We start from the raw sequence: 15,362 nt of genomic DNA, 5'->3' as shown, positions 1-15,362 counted from the left end.
TTCTCCTGTGCACAATTCAGTAAGGAGAAAATTAACCCCACCTGACACAAACTGCATGTATGGATTTTTGTTAGGTGATTTAAAGGATAATGATTTCTCTACATGGCATCTAAAAATGAATTGTTTAAAGGTATCATGCAAGTGTTTGGAATAAAAAAGAGAATTATTTGAAGATGAGAAGCAGGATCAAGTACAAGTCTGAATGGTTTTCATGTAATAAAATTTGTTTTGACTGTAGAGCCCTTTTCTTGGAAGATTACCCTGTAAGATGATGTAACCCATCTACAGATACTAGTGCTACACATGCTATCCATATATTCCATAAACATTAATAACACACAATCATCCCAGTCAATATACATTTTCCAAAATAAAAGAGCAAATAAATCTAAACTTTGAGATCACTTTTACAGCTGAAAAATTTCTTACTATATCAAGCCGGACATTTAGGACTTTTTAAAATTTAATTAATTTATTTTTGGCTTCATTGGGTCTTTGCTGCTGTGTGTGGGCTTTCTCTGGTTGTGGTGCGCGGGCTTCTCATTGTGGTGGCTTCTCCCGTTGCAGAGCACGGGCCCCAGGCACGCGGGCCTCAGCAGTGGCGCGGACTCAGTGGTTATGGCTCGCAGGCTCTAGAGCGCAGGCTCGGTAGTTGAGGCGCACGGGCTTAGCTGCTCCGCGGCATGTGGGATCCTCCTGGACCAGGGCACGAACCCATGTCCCCTGCATTGACACGTGGATTCCCAACCACTGTGCCACCAGGTAAGCCCCTAGAACTTTAAATTTTTATTACAGTTGATGATATTCTCAGATACGATCTATCCAAGACAACTTATTGGAGGGTGGCATCATCATCCTACAAAGTACCGTCCTTCAATTAGTGTTCTGTCCTGAGGTTAAATGTTTCAAGGATTTAATTCTGGAAATGATATACAGGTGGGAGAGGTAAGCTTTTTTTTTCTTTTAACAACTTTTTTTTTGTACTTCTTTGTTATTTCTTATTTGGAGAAACGGAGTACTAACAACTCTCATTTACTCATATGAGTGAGTTCTGAATGGTTAAATACTTCCCTAGTTATTGAAATGAATCCAAATTCCTTTTTAGACAGTGACACAAGTTCACAACAGTCTTGAATGGCACTGTTACCCCTTTGCTCAGTTCATTTTCTCTACTTTGAGTTATTTTCCTATGTTCCACTATTCTTCATTTTTCTCTTCAATTTTACAAAATACTGCACTGGGGAAATGAAGTCCTCAAAATAAATTATACAAAGAGCTAACAAAAAGTATGAGCAGGAAAAGGTTGGCAACATATTTATATGAAAGATTAGGTCCACTCTTTCTTGTCTTTTCTCCAGCTCCTGACCAAGCCCTCCCAGAAAGAACCACGAAAACAAAACAAAAAGCCCAAGAAGATACAAACGCGAATCATGATAACATTTATAACTTTTTCTCGTATAAGGTGAGAATCAAGTTAAATCTAAAATGCCTCGTAACTTCATGTAACGTTAAATATTGGAAAAAAGCAGATCTCACTAGTAAAAGTGATATAGTCTAGGGGTTTGGCTTCTAAACGTAACACTGTACTTATTATTGGTTAAAATGGCACAAATTTAAGTTACTATATGATACCGTATGTAATGTTTTATTGATAGCAATGTATAGAAACTATATACTAAAACAAAACAGGTCAATGTGTTTACATCATTTCATGTAGTGGTAGGTGATGGCAAGACTTAAGAAACAACTCTAATAAAGATTATGAAATATTAAGGGTTGAATATGTGTCCAGATACAGTCTGGGACAGAACTGAGTATCACTGATGACATATAAAGTTGCACATATTACTTTTCAAAGACAAATTTTTTGGAAGTCTCGTTCCTTTATTTGTTAAAGAAATCAAAGTAGTAATTTTAATGTTTTCCATTAATAAAACGTTAAATTTAAAGGGTTTTTGTACGTAAAATCTTTGAGGATTTTTTTAAAAAATTGAAGTATAGTTGAGTTAAAAATTGTTTCAGGTGTGCAGCAAAGTGATTCAATTATATATACCTCAGATTATTTTCTATTTTATATTACTACAAAGTATTGAATATAGTTCCCTGTGCTATTCAGTAAATCTTTGTTGCTGATCTATTTTACATATAGTAGTTTCTGTTAATCCCATACTCCTAATGTATCTCTTCCCACCCTCATCTTCCCTTTTGGTAACTGTACGTTTGTTTTCTATGCCAGTCTGTTTCTGTTTTGTATGTACATCCGTTTGTATTTTTTTAGATTCCACATATAAGTGATATATGATATTTATCTTTCTCTGGCTTACTCCACTTAGTATGATAATGTCTAGGTCTGTCCAAATTGCTGCAAATGGCATTATTTCATTGTTTTTTATGGCTGAGTAATATTGCACTGTATATCTATACCACATTTTCTTTATCTGCTCATCTGTCAGTGGACATTTAGGTTGCTTCCGTGTCTTGGCTATTGTAGATAGTGCTGCAATGAACATTGGGGTACATGTATCTTTTCCAATTAGAGTTTTTATCTTTTCCAGATATATACCCAGGATTGCTCGGTATATGGATTGCTGTGTGGGATTGCTGGATCATATGGTAGCTCTATTTTTAGTTTTTTTCAGGAACCTCCATACTGTTTTCCATAGTTGCTGCACCAATTTACATTCCCACCAACAGTGTAGGAAGGTTCCCTTTTCTCTACACCCTCTCCCAGCATTTAGTATTTTTTGACTTTTTGATGATGGCCATTCAGACCAGTGTGAGATAATACCAAGTTGTGGTCTGATTTGCATTTTTCTAATAGTTATGGATTTTGAACATCTTTTCATGTGCCTGTTGGCCGTCTCTATGTCTTCTTTGGAGAAATGTCTATTTAGGTCTTCTGCCCATTTCTTTGGGTTGTTCAGTTTTTTTGATACTGAGTTGTATGAGCCATTTGTATGTTTTGGATTAACCCCCTGTCAGTCGCAGCATGTGTAAATATTTTCTCCCATTCCATAGGCCGTTTTCATTTTGTTGATGGTTTCCTTTGTTGTTATAGAAGTTTAGGTCTGATTAGGTCCCAATTTATTTTTATTTCTTTTGCCTTGGGGGACTGATCTAAGAAAATATTGCTATGATTTATGTCAGAGAATGTTTTGCCTATGCTCTCTTCTCGGAGTTTTATGGTGTCATGTCTTATATTTAGTTCTTTAAACCATTTTGAGTTTATTTTTGTATACGGTATGAGGGATATTGTAATTTCATTGATTTACATGTTGTCCAGCTTTCCCAGCCCCACTTGTTGAAGAGACTGTCTTTTCTCCATTGTATATTCTTGGCTCCTTTGTCACAGATTAATTGACCATAGGTGTGTGAGTTTAGGCTCTCTATTCTGTTCCATTGATCTATGCCTGTTTTTGTGCCAATACCATGCTATTTTGATTACTATTGCTTTGTAGTACAGTCTGAAGTCTGGAAGAGTTATGCCTCCTGCTTTGTTCTTTTTCCTCCGGATTGCTTTGGCAATTCTGGGTTTTTTGTGGTTCCATGTAAATTTTAGGATTTGTTCTAGTTCTGTGAAAAATGTCATGGGTATTTTGATAGGGATTGCATTAAAGCTGTAGATTGCTTTGGATAGTGTGGCCATTTAACAATACTAATTCTAATCCAAGAGCATGGATATCTTTCCATTTCTTTGAATCATCTTCAGTTTCCTTTATCAGTGTTTTATAGGTTTCAGCATATATGTGTTTCATCTCCTTGGTTAAGTTTAGCCCTAGGTATTTTATATATATATTTATATTATATAAATATATATTTATATACTTTTTTTTTTTTGGCTGCACCCCACAGCTTGTGGGATCTTAGTTCCCTGACCAGGGACTGAACCCAGGCCCTCAGCAGTGAAAGCACAGGGTCCTAACCACTGGACCACCAGGGAATTCCTGGTAGGTATTTTATATTTTTGATGCTATTTTAAATGGGATTTTTACTTTCTCCTTCTGATATTTCATTGTTAGTGTAAAGAAATGCAACAGATTTCTGTATATTAATCTAAGAATGAATTTTATCAAATTTAAAAGTTTCTGATAAAAATATACCCTACTGTGGAACTACTGCAATACATTTGACCTTTTCCATGGTGATGGAAATAATAGTACTATATTTGTCCTTAAAAATACAGATTCACCCTCACAAAATGTTTCACAGTATTCTAACATATCTTGTCTTTTTGATCTGTGAAAGTTTCATATAGGTTGGGAAAATATTAGAAGTTTTTTTTTTTTTTTAATTGCTCTGCCAAGCATTTTCCTCTCTAGAATATACCATAAACTTCACAGAAAAGTTAGCTTGCTTTGGTTCACACACACAAAATTATTGATTAGAACAGGATGAGAACACAATTGCTTCTAGAAACTTAAATTTATCTACCTCATCCTATCACACTTTTTCATCTAGCTGACTATAAAAACAATCCAAGATCATCGTAATGTTAGAAGGTGAGGTGCACACTGCCCCATTTTTAGAGTTAAATATCACCATCAGGAAGCACTTTAAGTATAATCTTAGCTTGAATGTGTGAATGTGTATTCACAGGCTGTTTCCACACCCAAAGTAATAATTTTTGGCATCTGAATTACTTGTAGGTAAGACCAAACAGGTGTCCTAACGAACAAGACCACCACTCTTCATTTTACATCTTTGGCTGTAAACAGCATCTGTTTGGACAGAACTGTGTCCTTCTTACCCTTGGCAGTTCCTGACTCTTCTCACCTGGTTCTCTCTGATTAGAAATGTCTAGAAAAGAAGATCATGAGCATAAGTGCATCTGAAACTTTCTCTAGGAGACTTTTAATCCAATTTTACCTTAATCATTAAGTAGGATAAAAAACTCTGCTCGTTTCTTTGACTAAGAAAAAGACTGCTGTCATGCCCTTCTAACTAGCATATATATATATATATATATATATATATATATATATATTCAATACTGATTTATTCATCATGGACGACTGAGTACCAGCTATATGGCAGGCACTATGGTCAGACTAAAGATACAGTGATGAATCATTTTGGCATATGATGACTATAAATATTAATTATCGTGTTTTCTTAGGTCAAAATGTGTGAATACTGGCGTAGGTTTTTTTTTTAAAACTTTACTGATATTCAGAAAGTGAGTAACCTAAAATTTACCTTCTTACAGTGATAAATGCAACATTTCCTGGTATGTGTTGTGTGTCAAGCGACTAGCAGGGAAGCAAATGGCATGTTAATGACATGGCTTCAGCATCTCTTCAGGTTTCTAGCAAGGCATTAAGGCTAAATCTAGACCATCACTATGGATTTTTTCCCCCTGAAAATAAGTTTAGAATAATTTTCAAACAATTTACATTTCTGATAGGAAGAATAGTCACAAGTGTCTAATGGTGATGAATAATTTCAATTAATTAAAAAACATTTGAGAAGCACTGTGAAGGAAATAGCCCATAGTTATAGCAAGGGACTACCATAAAAAAGGGCCCAAAAAAATTGACCAGTATTGTCCTGAATCAAAGTGGCTCTGGAAACATTTTGGGCCTTCAGATTCATGCACCAACGTCCACATCCTAGGTCAGAGATGACTCAGATTCTTCTACTGCTTCATCCAGCGTTCACCACTCGCCAGTATACCACCCCCCCCTTCGCAACTGGATGACTGTTTTTCTAACTTTTTGCTAAATGTATAAAGCATTTTTGTGCCAAAAGCACTCGGGGAGCTGATTCCTGAGATAACAAAATCTTGGCTCTAAAAGTAAGTAAGTGCCCCTTATAGATATGACCATACATTTACAGCCGAGGGAACTAAGGCCAAAGGTAGTTTCTGAAGCAGTAATTTGGCCCTCAGGAGGAGGTAAAATGAACCTTAGATTTGGACAGGAAACTTAAGTCCTGCTTTCATCTTGGTTACTGGCCATGGTCAGGCACTTAACCTCTCATTGCCTCAATTGTAAAATGGAGATGATGGTGTCTGACCCATTTATCAAAAGAGATGTGGAGAGGATGAGAAAGGTAATCTAAGTGAAGAAAGTACTATGAGTTCAACACAGAATAGTCATGCATTCTTGTTCTTTGAACACTCAGATTGAACATGTTCCTAAAAATCACATATGTGAGTGGCGTACATATCAATTCTATATCATTTTTGTGGTTTTGCTTTCTTTAAGAATTAATTCTAATTTTGCTATGGGAGGACATTAAGGAGCAGACCTCTCTTTGACAGGCAGGAAACAGGAGGACAGGGAGCTGAATGATTTGCTCAAGACCGTGTAACTTACCACATGTCAGGGTGGGCAATCAGGAGCCTCACCCCTTTAGGAAATGACAGCATACCATGTCAGAGTGGCAGGCAGGTAATGTGTTTTGAGTCACCTGCTAAAAGATTCTAAATATTTTTAATCTTCCAAGATTCCTAGAAGATGTAAAGGTCAGAAATAAAAAGCAAAAGTGCAAAAGTTGTGGAAAAATTCATGAAAATTGATCATTTTCATCCTCCCCCTTCATCCCCCTAGTTCTGAGGCTGTGTCATGGGTCTGCCCCCCTCCTGAATGGGATGGAGGATGCCCCTAGATCCTGCCCTACCCCATCCCCAAATAACTAATTAGGCTAACCACTGGGGGTCCTGCCTGGGCTTCTTGTGTACCTAAAGGGAGGCACAGATTGAACGGTAACTAGATTTTGAGAATGGAGCCAGGGTTGACTTTTTTCCACCTCAGACAGCACCCAGATGATATGGTTTCTTTCACAGCTCTGCCAGTAATTTCCTGGGTGTGCTTAGGAAATGTATGTTTTAAGATCTCAGATCTTCACTTCATTTGTGAGAAAAAGGAATTTTTCCACTAACTCCTAGGACCATTGTGAATATTAAACAAGATCTCCCCCCAAGTATAAAAAGCTTAAGCTCAGTGTTTGGCACATTATAAACCCCAGATAAATGATGTTGTTCGCCCTATATTTTTCCTTCTTAACGTTAATTCCCGCTCCAATTTTTTTCCTTTTTTCGCTCCCTTCCCTCTTTTCTTCCTTTCACCTACATAGAGCACTGCATTTTTTAGAAGTACACCTTAGATTTGATATTTGCTTTCTTAAAAACCCATACAAATCATTTCCTAGATAGCTATTATTAAACGTATGACTGAGTTTCACGAACTGGGTATGGGGAAAGGGTTCTTTCAGATCACAAGAAAAATCCTGTCAGAGGACGTTTTGTTAATTTAAAAATCAAATTTCAAGTATAATTATTCCTTGTAAATATACACATACACATGCATCTTTTTCATTGTTCAAATATGACCAATACAGCTTTGTCAAGCTATTTCTTTAAAAAAATTTTTTTTTAGTAATTTATTTACTTATTTTTGGCTGCGTTGGGTCTTCATTGCTGTGCACGGGCTTTCTCTAGTTGCAGCCAGCAGGGGCTACACTGCGTCGTGGTGCACAGGCTTCTCATTGCAGGGGCTTCTCTTGTTGTGGAGCATGGGCTGTAGGTGCACGGGCTTCAGTAATGGTGGCACGCGGGCTCAGTAGTTGTGGCTCGTGGGCTCTAGAGCTCGGGCTGAGTAGCTCTGCAGCATGTGGGATCTTCCCGGACCAGGGCTCAGACCTGTGTCCCAATTTCAAGTATAATTATTCCTTGTAAATATACACATACACATGCATCTTTTTCATTGTTCAAATATGACCAATACAGCTTTGTCAAGCTATTTCTTTAAAAAAATTTTTTTTTAGTAATTTATTTACTTATTTTTGGCTGCGTTGGGTCTTCATTGCTGTGCACGGGCTTTCTCTAGTTGCAGCCAGCAGGGGCTACACTGCGTCGTGGTGCACAGGCTTCTCATTGCAGGGGCTTCTCTTGTTGTGGAGCATGGGCTGTAGGTGCACGGGCTTCAGTAATGGTGGCACGCGGGCTCAGTAGTTGTGGCTCGTGGGCTCTAGAGCTCGGGCTGAGTAGCTCTGCAGCATGTGGGATCTTCCCGGACCAGGGCTCAGACCTGTGTCCCCTGCATTGGCAGGCGGATTCTTAACCACTGCACCACCAGGGAAGCCCAAGCTATTTCCTTTTTATGGCACTTTCTATGGTGGGAGTCTACATTTTTAGCTCAAGTTGTAAGGCCTTGTAACCACTGCACATGCTGTTATCAAAATCAAATGACTTTTTATAACCAGGGTTAAGCACACAAATATCATTCACGTGTCCCTTTTTATAAGCACATGGCTAACCATTCTAAACAGTCCTCAGTCAAGCCTCCCTCATTTGTTAGTAATTTTAAAGGGTTTATAGTACCTAGCAGCTGATTTTAAATAGCTGCTTTATCTGCAGTAACTCCTACCAGCCCAATGCTGTATTTTTTATGTTAAAAGTATCTGTCTCAGGCATTGCCTAGTATAAAAGCAGGTTACTTTTTAAAAATATCTTGGATAATTCAGACAGAAAGGCATTCTGTAATTTCAGTGTGCCATGTTTAACGTATCTGAGAAACCAAACAAAATGAGTAGGACTCCAGGTTTCAGGATGAATATTCCAGGATGTGTGGTTCAGCAGCATCTTTGTAATCTTTCAATTAAATGGAGTCATTAAAAAAAAAAGTCTGAGACAATTATGTTAACCACGGATTCCAAAGAGATACACAATTCAGCTCCTGTATTAACCTAAAAACGAAAGTTTTCTTTAAAACGATATCTTACGAATTACCTTTTCACTTTAATGCACACTGATTTTGTTGTTCTTGTTGCTAATGCATTTAAAGAAACCGTGGACGTGAACATGGGTTTCCACAGAACAACTGCTAAACCCCTCTAAGCTCTAAAAGCTTTTTAAAAAGTACAGCAGTTAACGGCACCCCAATTCAGGAGTTTGTGAACTTACTTACTGGTGTACAAACACACATTTGTGTTCAGAGGAAGCCTATATTTTTTAGGACACTTCCCTTTGCCACACACACAGAGGAAAGCAAAGCGGGAGGTCGTAAGCAATGAAACAGCCGCCAGAACAGAACGAGACCAAGCTCCACTGTATTTAACTCTTGGGAGGGTCTAGCATCACTGGTAACAATGGATGAAACCACGAACCAAAATTCCAAGCCAGGATGCAGTATACAGAGCGCATAAGTATACTACAGTGCTCCACCACGAAAAGATATACTGTGTGGTAACTTAGTATTTAGAGCAGTTTTAGAAAAGTCCAGAAAGTAGAAGTTACATTAGTCTCCATTCTGTAGCATCTGCTGTTCCCAGTCAGTAGGTCAAAATTTCTGTGAGATTTAGCATCATGCTAACCTATGGTAGTCTGATATCTGATTATTCTTTGGTTAAGAAAGAATTTCTTTTATTTGAAAATCCCATCTAAGGGAACCCTCTATCCACCCATGAAGCTTGAGATCTTTCTGCTAAAGTTTTCTTCCTAGTATCTTTAAATGAGTGGTTGACTTTTATAGCATGTTTGTTAGAACAATACTTTTAAAAAATCCATTACCACCCAATTAAGGAAAAAAAGTTAGGACATAAAAGTCAAAAGTAAACAGTAACAAATATGAGTCTATATCAATTTCAATAAGCCAGCCAACACTGAAGGAAATAATTTTAAACATTATTCTTAAAAAGTGAATATTTAGAACTATTCTTCATGTTAAAATTTAGCATCATGGGAAGCATGACAAAATTCTGAAGTTTTTACCTGAGGGGGGGAAAACCCACACAGCTGAAAAAAGAGTTAATTCACTATGGCTTAAAGATGACCTTGCTCACATCTGTATTAAAATCTTGTCACTCTCTTTTCTTTAGAAATGTCTTAAGCATTACTTTTCTATTATTTAGAACAATCTAGTTCTCTGTCCAAAAGATGGAAAAAATTGCTAAAAACATTGGCTGATGGACAACAATGGAAAATAAACTTTTTAAACTTCACTACCATTCTTTGTCCATAACACAAAAGATCAAGAAACTGACAGGAAAATGAAAAAGCATATGCTACTCAAACTGATCTCTCATACCAGCTGACTAAACATATATCCTTTCTCTTTCTGATATTAACTATAGGTTTTCTAGTAAATTTCTAGCAACCACTGCATCTAAGCAGTTTTGACAAAAAGAAGGCTTATTGCTAAACATCTTAAAAACATTTACCAAGGTAATAAAAGAAATGTCATTCCCTCCTACTGAATGTTTGGGCATAAAAGAGGTATTTTTATAATGTAGTTCATGATTTACCATATCTATAGTGTCCAAAAAAAGCACAATGAAAAAGAAGCATTTTTCCAGTGGTTTGACGACTATTTGAATAAACTGTTCCTCTTTTGTTACGTCTAGTGACCAACTGCTCACTTTTAAAAGCAAAGGAGGGGAGACTGACTGGGATAGAGACTGGAGAGGAAGGACAAGCACTCTTTTCTAAATATATTTTCTATGTACCTTTTACCATGCAAATATAGTTAAACGATTATTTTTCCTGTCCATTAATCTACAGCCAATGTGGAGGCTGCCCTCTAAACACCTCACACCATTAAGCTTTTCCTTAACCTTCAACATTCACATGTGAAACATTCATTCACCGAATTATTTACTGAGTGCCTGTTATGTGCCAGGCACTCTGCTAGGCCAGGTTATCCTGTTCAAATAGACAACTGGCAAGTACCTATGTTTCTGTGGATGTGGCACGCTAAAGATCAGAAAAACTCTACTGAGGAATGTGATTAGCCAAAGGAGGGCTGCCAAACTGATTTTTTCCCCTAAGTCAAAGGGTGCCTAGTTTTTACGATACTAGAAGATGTTCACTTTTTTCCTAAGGGTCCTTAATGCCAAGACAAATAAAAACAGAAGATCCTGTCTAAATGTTGAGAAAGTATTGGCTGGCCATGAGGACAAAGATCTTAGGGAATGGACCACTGATCAGCTTTATCTGCCAGCCTAAAAAGTAAGAGTGCAAACTTTCTTCTACAATGTTAAGCTTTGATATTCCCTAAATGATTGATAAATAATTCATATTTTAAAATGGAAAAGATGTTCTGATAGCTGACATTCTCAAAAATTCATGCAGACCTTCCTTGAAAGTAGAATATAATGATTCATCCACTTCCTCCCTTTGCAAGTCCAGCCTATATGGCATATAAATATTTATACATCAACATGTATAGGCAGATATTTGATTTCATATTCTATTTTAGATACACCAATAGTAACACACATACTCGCAAAAGAAACAAATAACTCTTCATTTCTATACAGGCCAGTGTTAATCTAGACTCACATGATTGAAGCAGCTTCATGCTCGGGCTGGTCTAAGCTGTGATTTGAGGCTACTGTTCTAAGCAGTAATTTTTCAAGATAAAATTTAGCAGTTTTGAAATTCTAAAACTAAACACAATTTTGTTAGACATAAAAAAAAATTAAAACTATAATTAATGACTGCTTCAAAATCCAAACTGCTATTGAAGATGACAGTTTGAAACCACAGAAGAATCATAAAGATGATTAATTATACAAACTGATACTTGTTTCAGAAGGTTTATATTCAAAGACCATTTATCACCAAAATGGGAATATATTAATTTCACTGCATATTGCAGATTACTCTGCACACATTAATTTGGTTTTTATAAGATTAGATATTATTAGTGTTTTCATTTAATCAACTACTCCATAATATATAAAAGTCATTAAGTATTATTGATTCAGAAAAAAAGTGGCTTGAAAATATATTTAAATCCATTTTTATACACTAATGCTACCTGAATAAGCACACTATTTATATAATAATTAGTTTAACCATGGTCTTTTACATATGTAATTATCAAAATAAAAGCCACTGTGACTACATTCACTATAAGATAAATAATTATAACATTAATTGGAATAGCACTTTTCCTTTTCTTTTTACAACACTTTTCCTAGAAGAAATCAAGTTAATACTAAAATTATAATCATCTATTTTAATCAGATTATTTTATTTCAAATACATATAATTTATTATGACAAGGAAATGAATATATTATTTCAAAGTAGCTTATTTTATATAATTATATTTATTAGCACCCCAAATCTGCCCATACAAATATATGCCTTTGTGCTTTTGACTTATTAACTGCACAGGTTTGTGGCTATGATAATAAAAATTCAGGTTAAAAACTGAAAAGTCCAGTTGAAAAATCCCAAATGTTTTGCTTCTATGTCATCAAATATCTAGATATTACTGGCAGAACTAAGTATCTGGATTTTCAGTTTTTATCTGGATTTTGGCATCACAGAATAGTTTATGCCAAAGTCTTTGCAATGGAGGGAAAAACCAAAAGAAGTGTTTAGTATCAGCAAAAGATAAAAATATTGTTTATCCACTGAAGAATAAGCTACTACTTAAAAGATCTTCAAGAGTCTAGCAACTTATGGCCACTCATTTAATGAGAAACACAAGTGTTTTGGGTGATTATAACTGGACTCTGGTAAGCTGAGCCTAGCTCTGCCCTTCTCTTCTGGAGGCTGCCAGAGCTTAGCTATGCTATCAGGCTCGTCATCAGCAGGGGATAATGGCTTTCATAGAGCACAATAATTAAATCGACTGATTTCGAGTGCAGTTCTTTTTCATTAAGGAACTCTTATTTCAATCAACCCCCAAATTTCAGTTTAACTTCTTATTTTGTGTTCTGCATTCCCCCCTTCCCCACGGAGGGGGATTATTTAGAGCACAAATTCCTGTGGAAAACTAATGTAGGCACTGTCCTACTGGAGAACATGAAATCGTTCCACAAAACAAACAATTATTGCCTCAGTGTAATCCACTTAAAAACCATACATGTATTGTTATTTATTTTGTGTTGCTCAAACCCTTTTCGACTCCCAGTACTTCCAGTTTATCAGGTGCTCCTATGCAGAACTGCTATTTAAGCTGCAAGGAAAATGGCTCATGCAATCTTTCCTTTTATTCTTATTCTAGCTAGCTATGAGAATGGTTTGAGGCACATTTTAATAGTCCTCGTACATTATACCTTGACCATCATTCTACAGTATATTGCATAGGTCATTTTTCCTATTGGGAATCCAAGTAAACTTTTCATTCTAATTTTTCATTTCATCTTTAAAATATATTCAAATGAACATTTAGCAACTAAGATCTGATGCAGCCAAAAATAAATTAAATAAATAAATAAATCTTTTAAAAAAAATGAACATTTAAATTCATGCTTACGGTTTTAGCAGTTGCATTTGATCTCTCACATTCTCCTGCCTTTTTCCTTTCTAAAAATTTTTCAAGGCCTTTTTAACACATTGACGAATGTCAAATTTATTGTATTTATTAAAATTTGTAATAAAATGACTGCCATTCTTTTGGCCCCAAAGAGTCATATCAAACAAGTTATATGAAATGTTGCCAAAGCTCAGGGTTAAACTTTAAAGATTAATACACATTTCCTTAGGTAATTAGTGAATGGGATACCAAGCAAATAAAGCTGGGACGATAAGATTTATTCATTTCCCAAATTACAGTTTTTAAGTTGCCATTTTATTTTTCCGATCCTACTTTAAGCTGAAATGATTTGGGAATTTTATCATTTGACTACTATAAAAACATAATCAGGGATTTGAAACTTATGAGTATTTATCACAACTGAAAACAATCTTCTCTAGAAGAGGTTAATGGAAAAAGAAATAATAGGAGGTGGAAGATAAACTGCTTCTTTCACAACTGGTGCTGCAAACAGCATTCTAACTAATTCAGATAAGCAGCAAACACAGTTGTTAGGGGATATTTATGACAGCTGCATCTGTGTGACAGCAATGAAGCATTAACAATGGCAACGGGCTTTCTATAAAACACATCTGCAAGAAAGACAGGTAGCTAGGCTGACTATCAATCATCAGGGCACGTGAATAATTCTATACTCACTGGCCCATGTGCTGTTAAACTCAGCTCCGTATGTATATATATATAGGAAAGCCTGCTATTCGGTAAAGAGCCACAGCAGTGAGTAATTTTTATTTTTGATTCTTAAGAATGTGTGTTCACACATCATTTTAAAAAATCCAACAATGATTAACAGGTCTCTGTGAGTGTATTCTGAAGAAGAATACACTCAACATTTTCAGGTTATATTTGTAGTTAATTTATGACTTGTTATTTTACCCATCTTTCAATTAATTTAATGGGATCATACAGCTCCAAAACAAACAGATTGCATCCCCACAGTTTGGGGAGCAAAATCCTGGAAACTTATTCAACGGCTAAGCTCATTTTTAAATTTAGACCTTAGAAAATTTAAATGGTGCATGCAACCACTGTCTATTTAAGTAACTTTTAAGATGCATGAATAGAATTAAAATTATAGCCAAATAATAAAAGGGGTCTTCTCTGTCTTTCACTGAATTCACATAACTTCCATTTATGCTAATGGGAGTTAAGCACCTGCTCTGCAAAGAAAACAGACCCCTATCTGTGAAAATAAACGTGTACAGTATATTTTCCAGATACAATGCTCAAATCAAACAACCAAAAATGTATGCTATATAAACAAAGCATCATGTGGCCTACCTGAAAACACTTCTGTTTTATATTTTACCTCCTTAATCGTAGACCTTGAGATATTACTCATGCCTTTGCTATTTAAATGTACCAGAAAGAAAAAAAAAAAAAAGGATGGACAAACTCAATCTGGTGATTTCAGTGAGCTCATACACAATCCTCCGTTTACCCCTTCAGAAGTTCATAATAAATTGCATCAGTAAATCTGGATACGAGCCACTGCTCTCTGCCATCATCTTAAGAGTCATGGAGGACAACTGTACATAAGAGAGGAGGGCATGATCATGGGCACACTGTGATGGGACTCAGCACAGCCCAAGCTCAGGGCTCCTCTGCACGGGGCCCTGCAAGACTGCACAGGAGGGAAAACCATGAAGCCAGCCTCGCTCTGAAACAGGCTGGGACAGGAGATGAGGCAGACGATTGTTAACAACTGTGACACCAGAGTCCCTTTCTGCAGCGCCCTTCTGGCTGAGTGTGAAGTCTCACAGGAAGGCACGTCTACCTGGACTTTAATGGAGCTCTCTCCACTGGCAGTCACAGAAGTCACAGAACCTCTATCAGGAGGTTCTTGACACCGAGGTGGACAGAGAAAGGCACCCCTCGACTCCACCTAAAGTAGGCATCATAGAGATCTTTCCCAAAACTCTATTATACTTTCAGTTAAAATTATGATGTGATCAAAAGAGGGCTGTGGGGAGGTAAATTAGAATATCCACCAAATATCCAAATATCATGATATTTAGAATACAATGTCATTGCTATTCTCGTCCAACATTTTTAAATAGTCTTAAGGAATAGGTAATAATAATACCAT

General features: G+C 36.3%; 2 protein-coding genes across 22 annotated transcripts in view; one reads left to right on the top strand and one right to left on the bottom strand.

The window, feature by feature from the left end:
- Nucleotides 1–15,362, bottom strand: part of DYNC1I1 (dynein cytoplasmic 1 intermediate chain 1) — a 495,519-nt gene that overhangs the window by 1,729 nt on the left and 478,428 nt on the right. The gene's annotated exons all lie outside the window — the stretch shown is intronic.
- Nucleotides 1–15,362, top strand: part of SLC25A13 (solute carrier family 25 member 13) — a 262,700-nt gene that overhangs the window by 236,221 nt on the left and 11,117 nt on the right. For 2 of the 6 annotated variants that reach the window (XR_008617415.1, XR_003679895.2), the window contains exons 19-23: nucleotides 568–762; nucleotides 1,359–1,462; nucleotides 3,853–3,947; nucleotides 10,822–10,948; nucleotides 14,723–15,256. The gene's annotated coding sequence lies outside the window, so the exon portion shown is untranslated. Of the gene's footprint in view, nucleotides 1–567; nucleotides 763–1,358; nucleotides 1,463–3,852; nucleotides 3,948–4,646; nucleotides 4,691–10,821; nucleotides 10,949–14,722; nucleotides 15,257–15,362 lie in introns of those variants that run through there. The other 4 variants (XR_008617418.1, XR_003679894.2, XR_008617416.1 and 1 more) reach the window with 3 other exon arrangements.

Source organism: Physeter macrocephalus, chromosome 5 (genome assembly GCF_002837175.3).
Source record: "Physeter macrocephalus isolate SW-GA chromosome 5, ASM283717v5, whole genome shotgun sequence".
Lineage (NCBI taxonomy): Eukaryota > Metazoa > Chordata > Mammalia > Artiodactyla > Physeteridae > Physeter > Physeter macrocephalus.
Note: the sequence above shows the minus strand (reverse complement) of the source record. Positions and strands in the feature narration are given on the sequence as shown.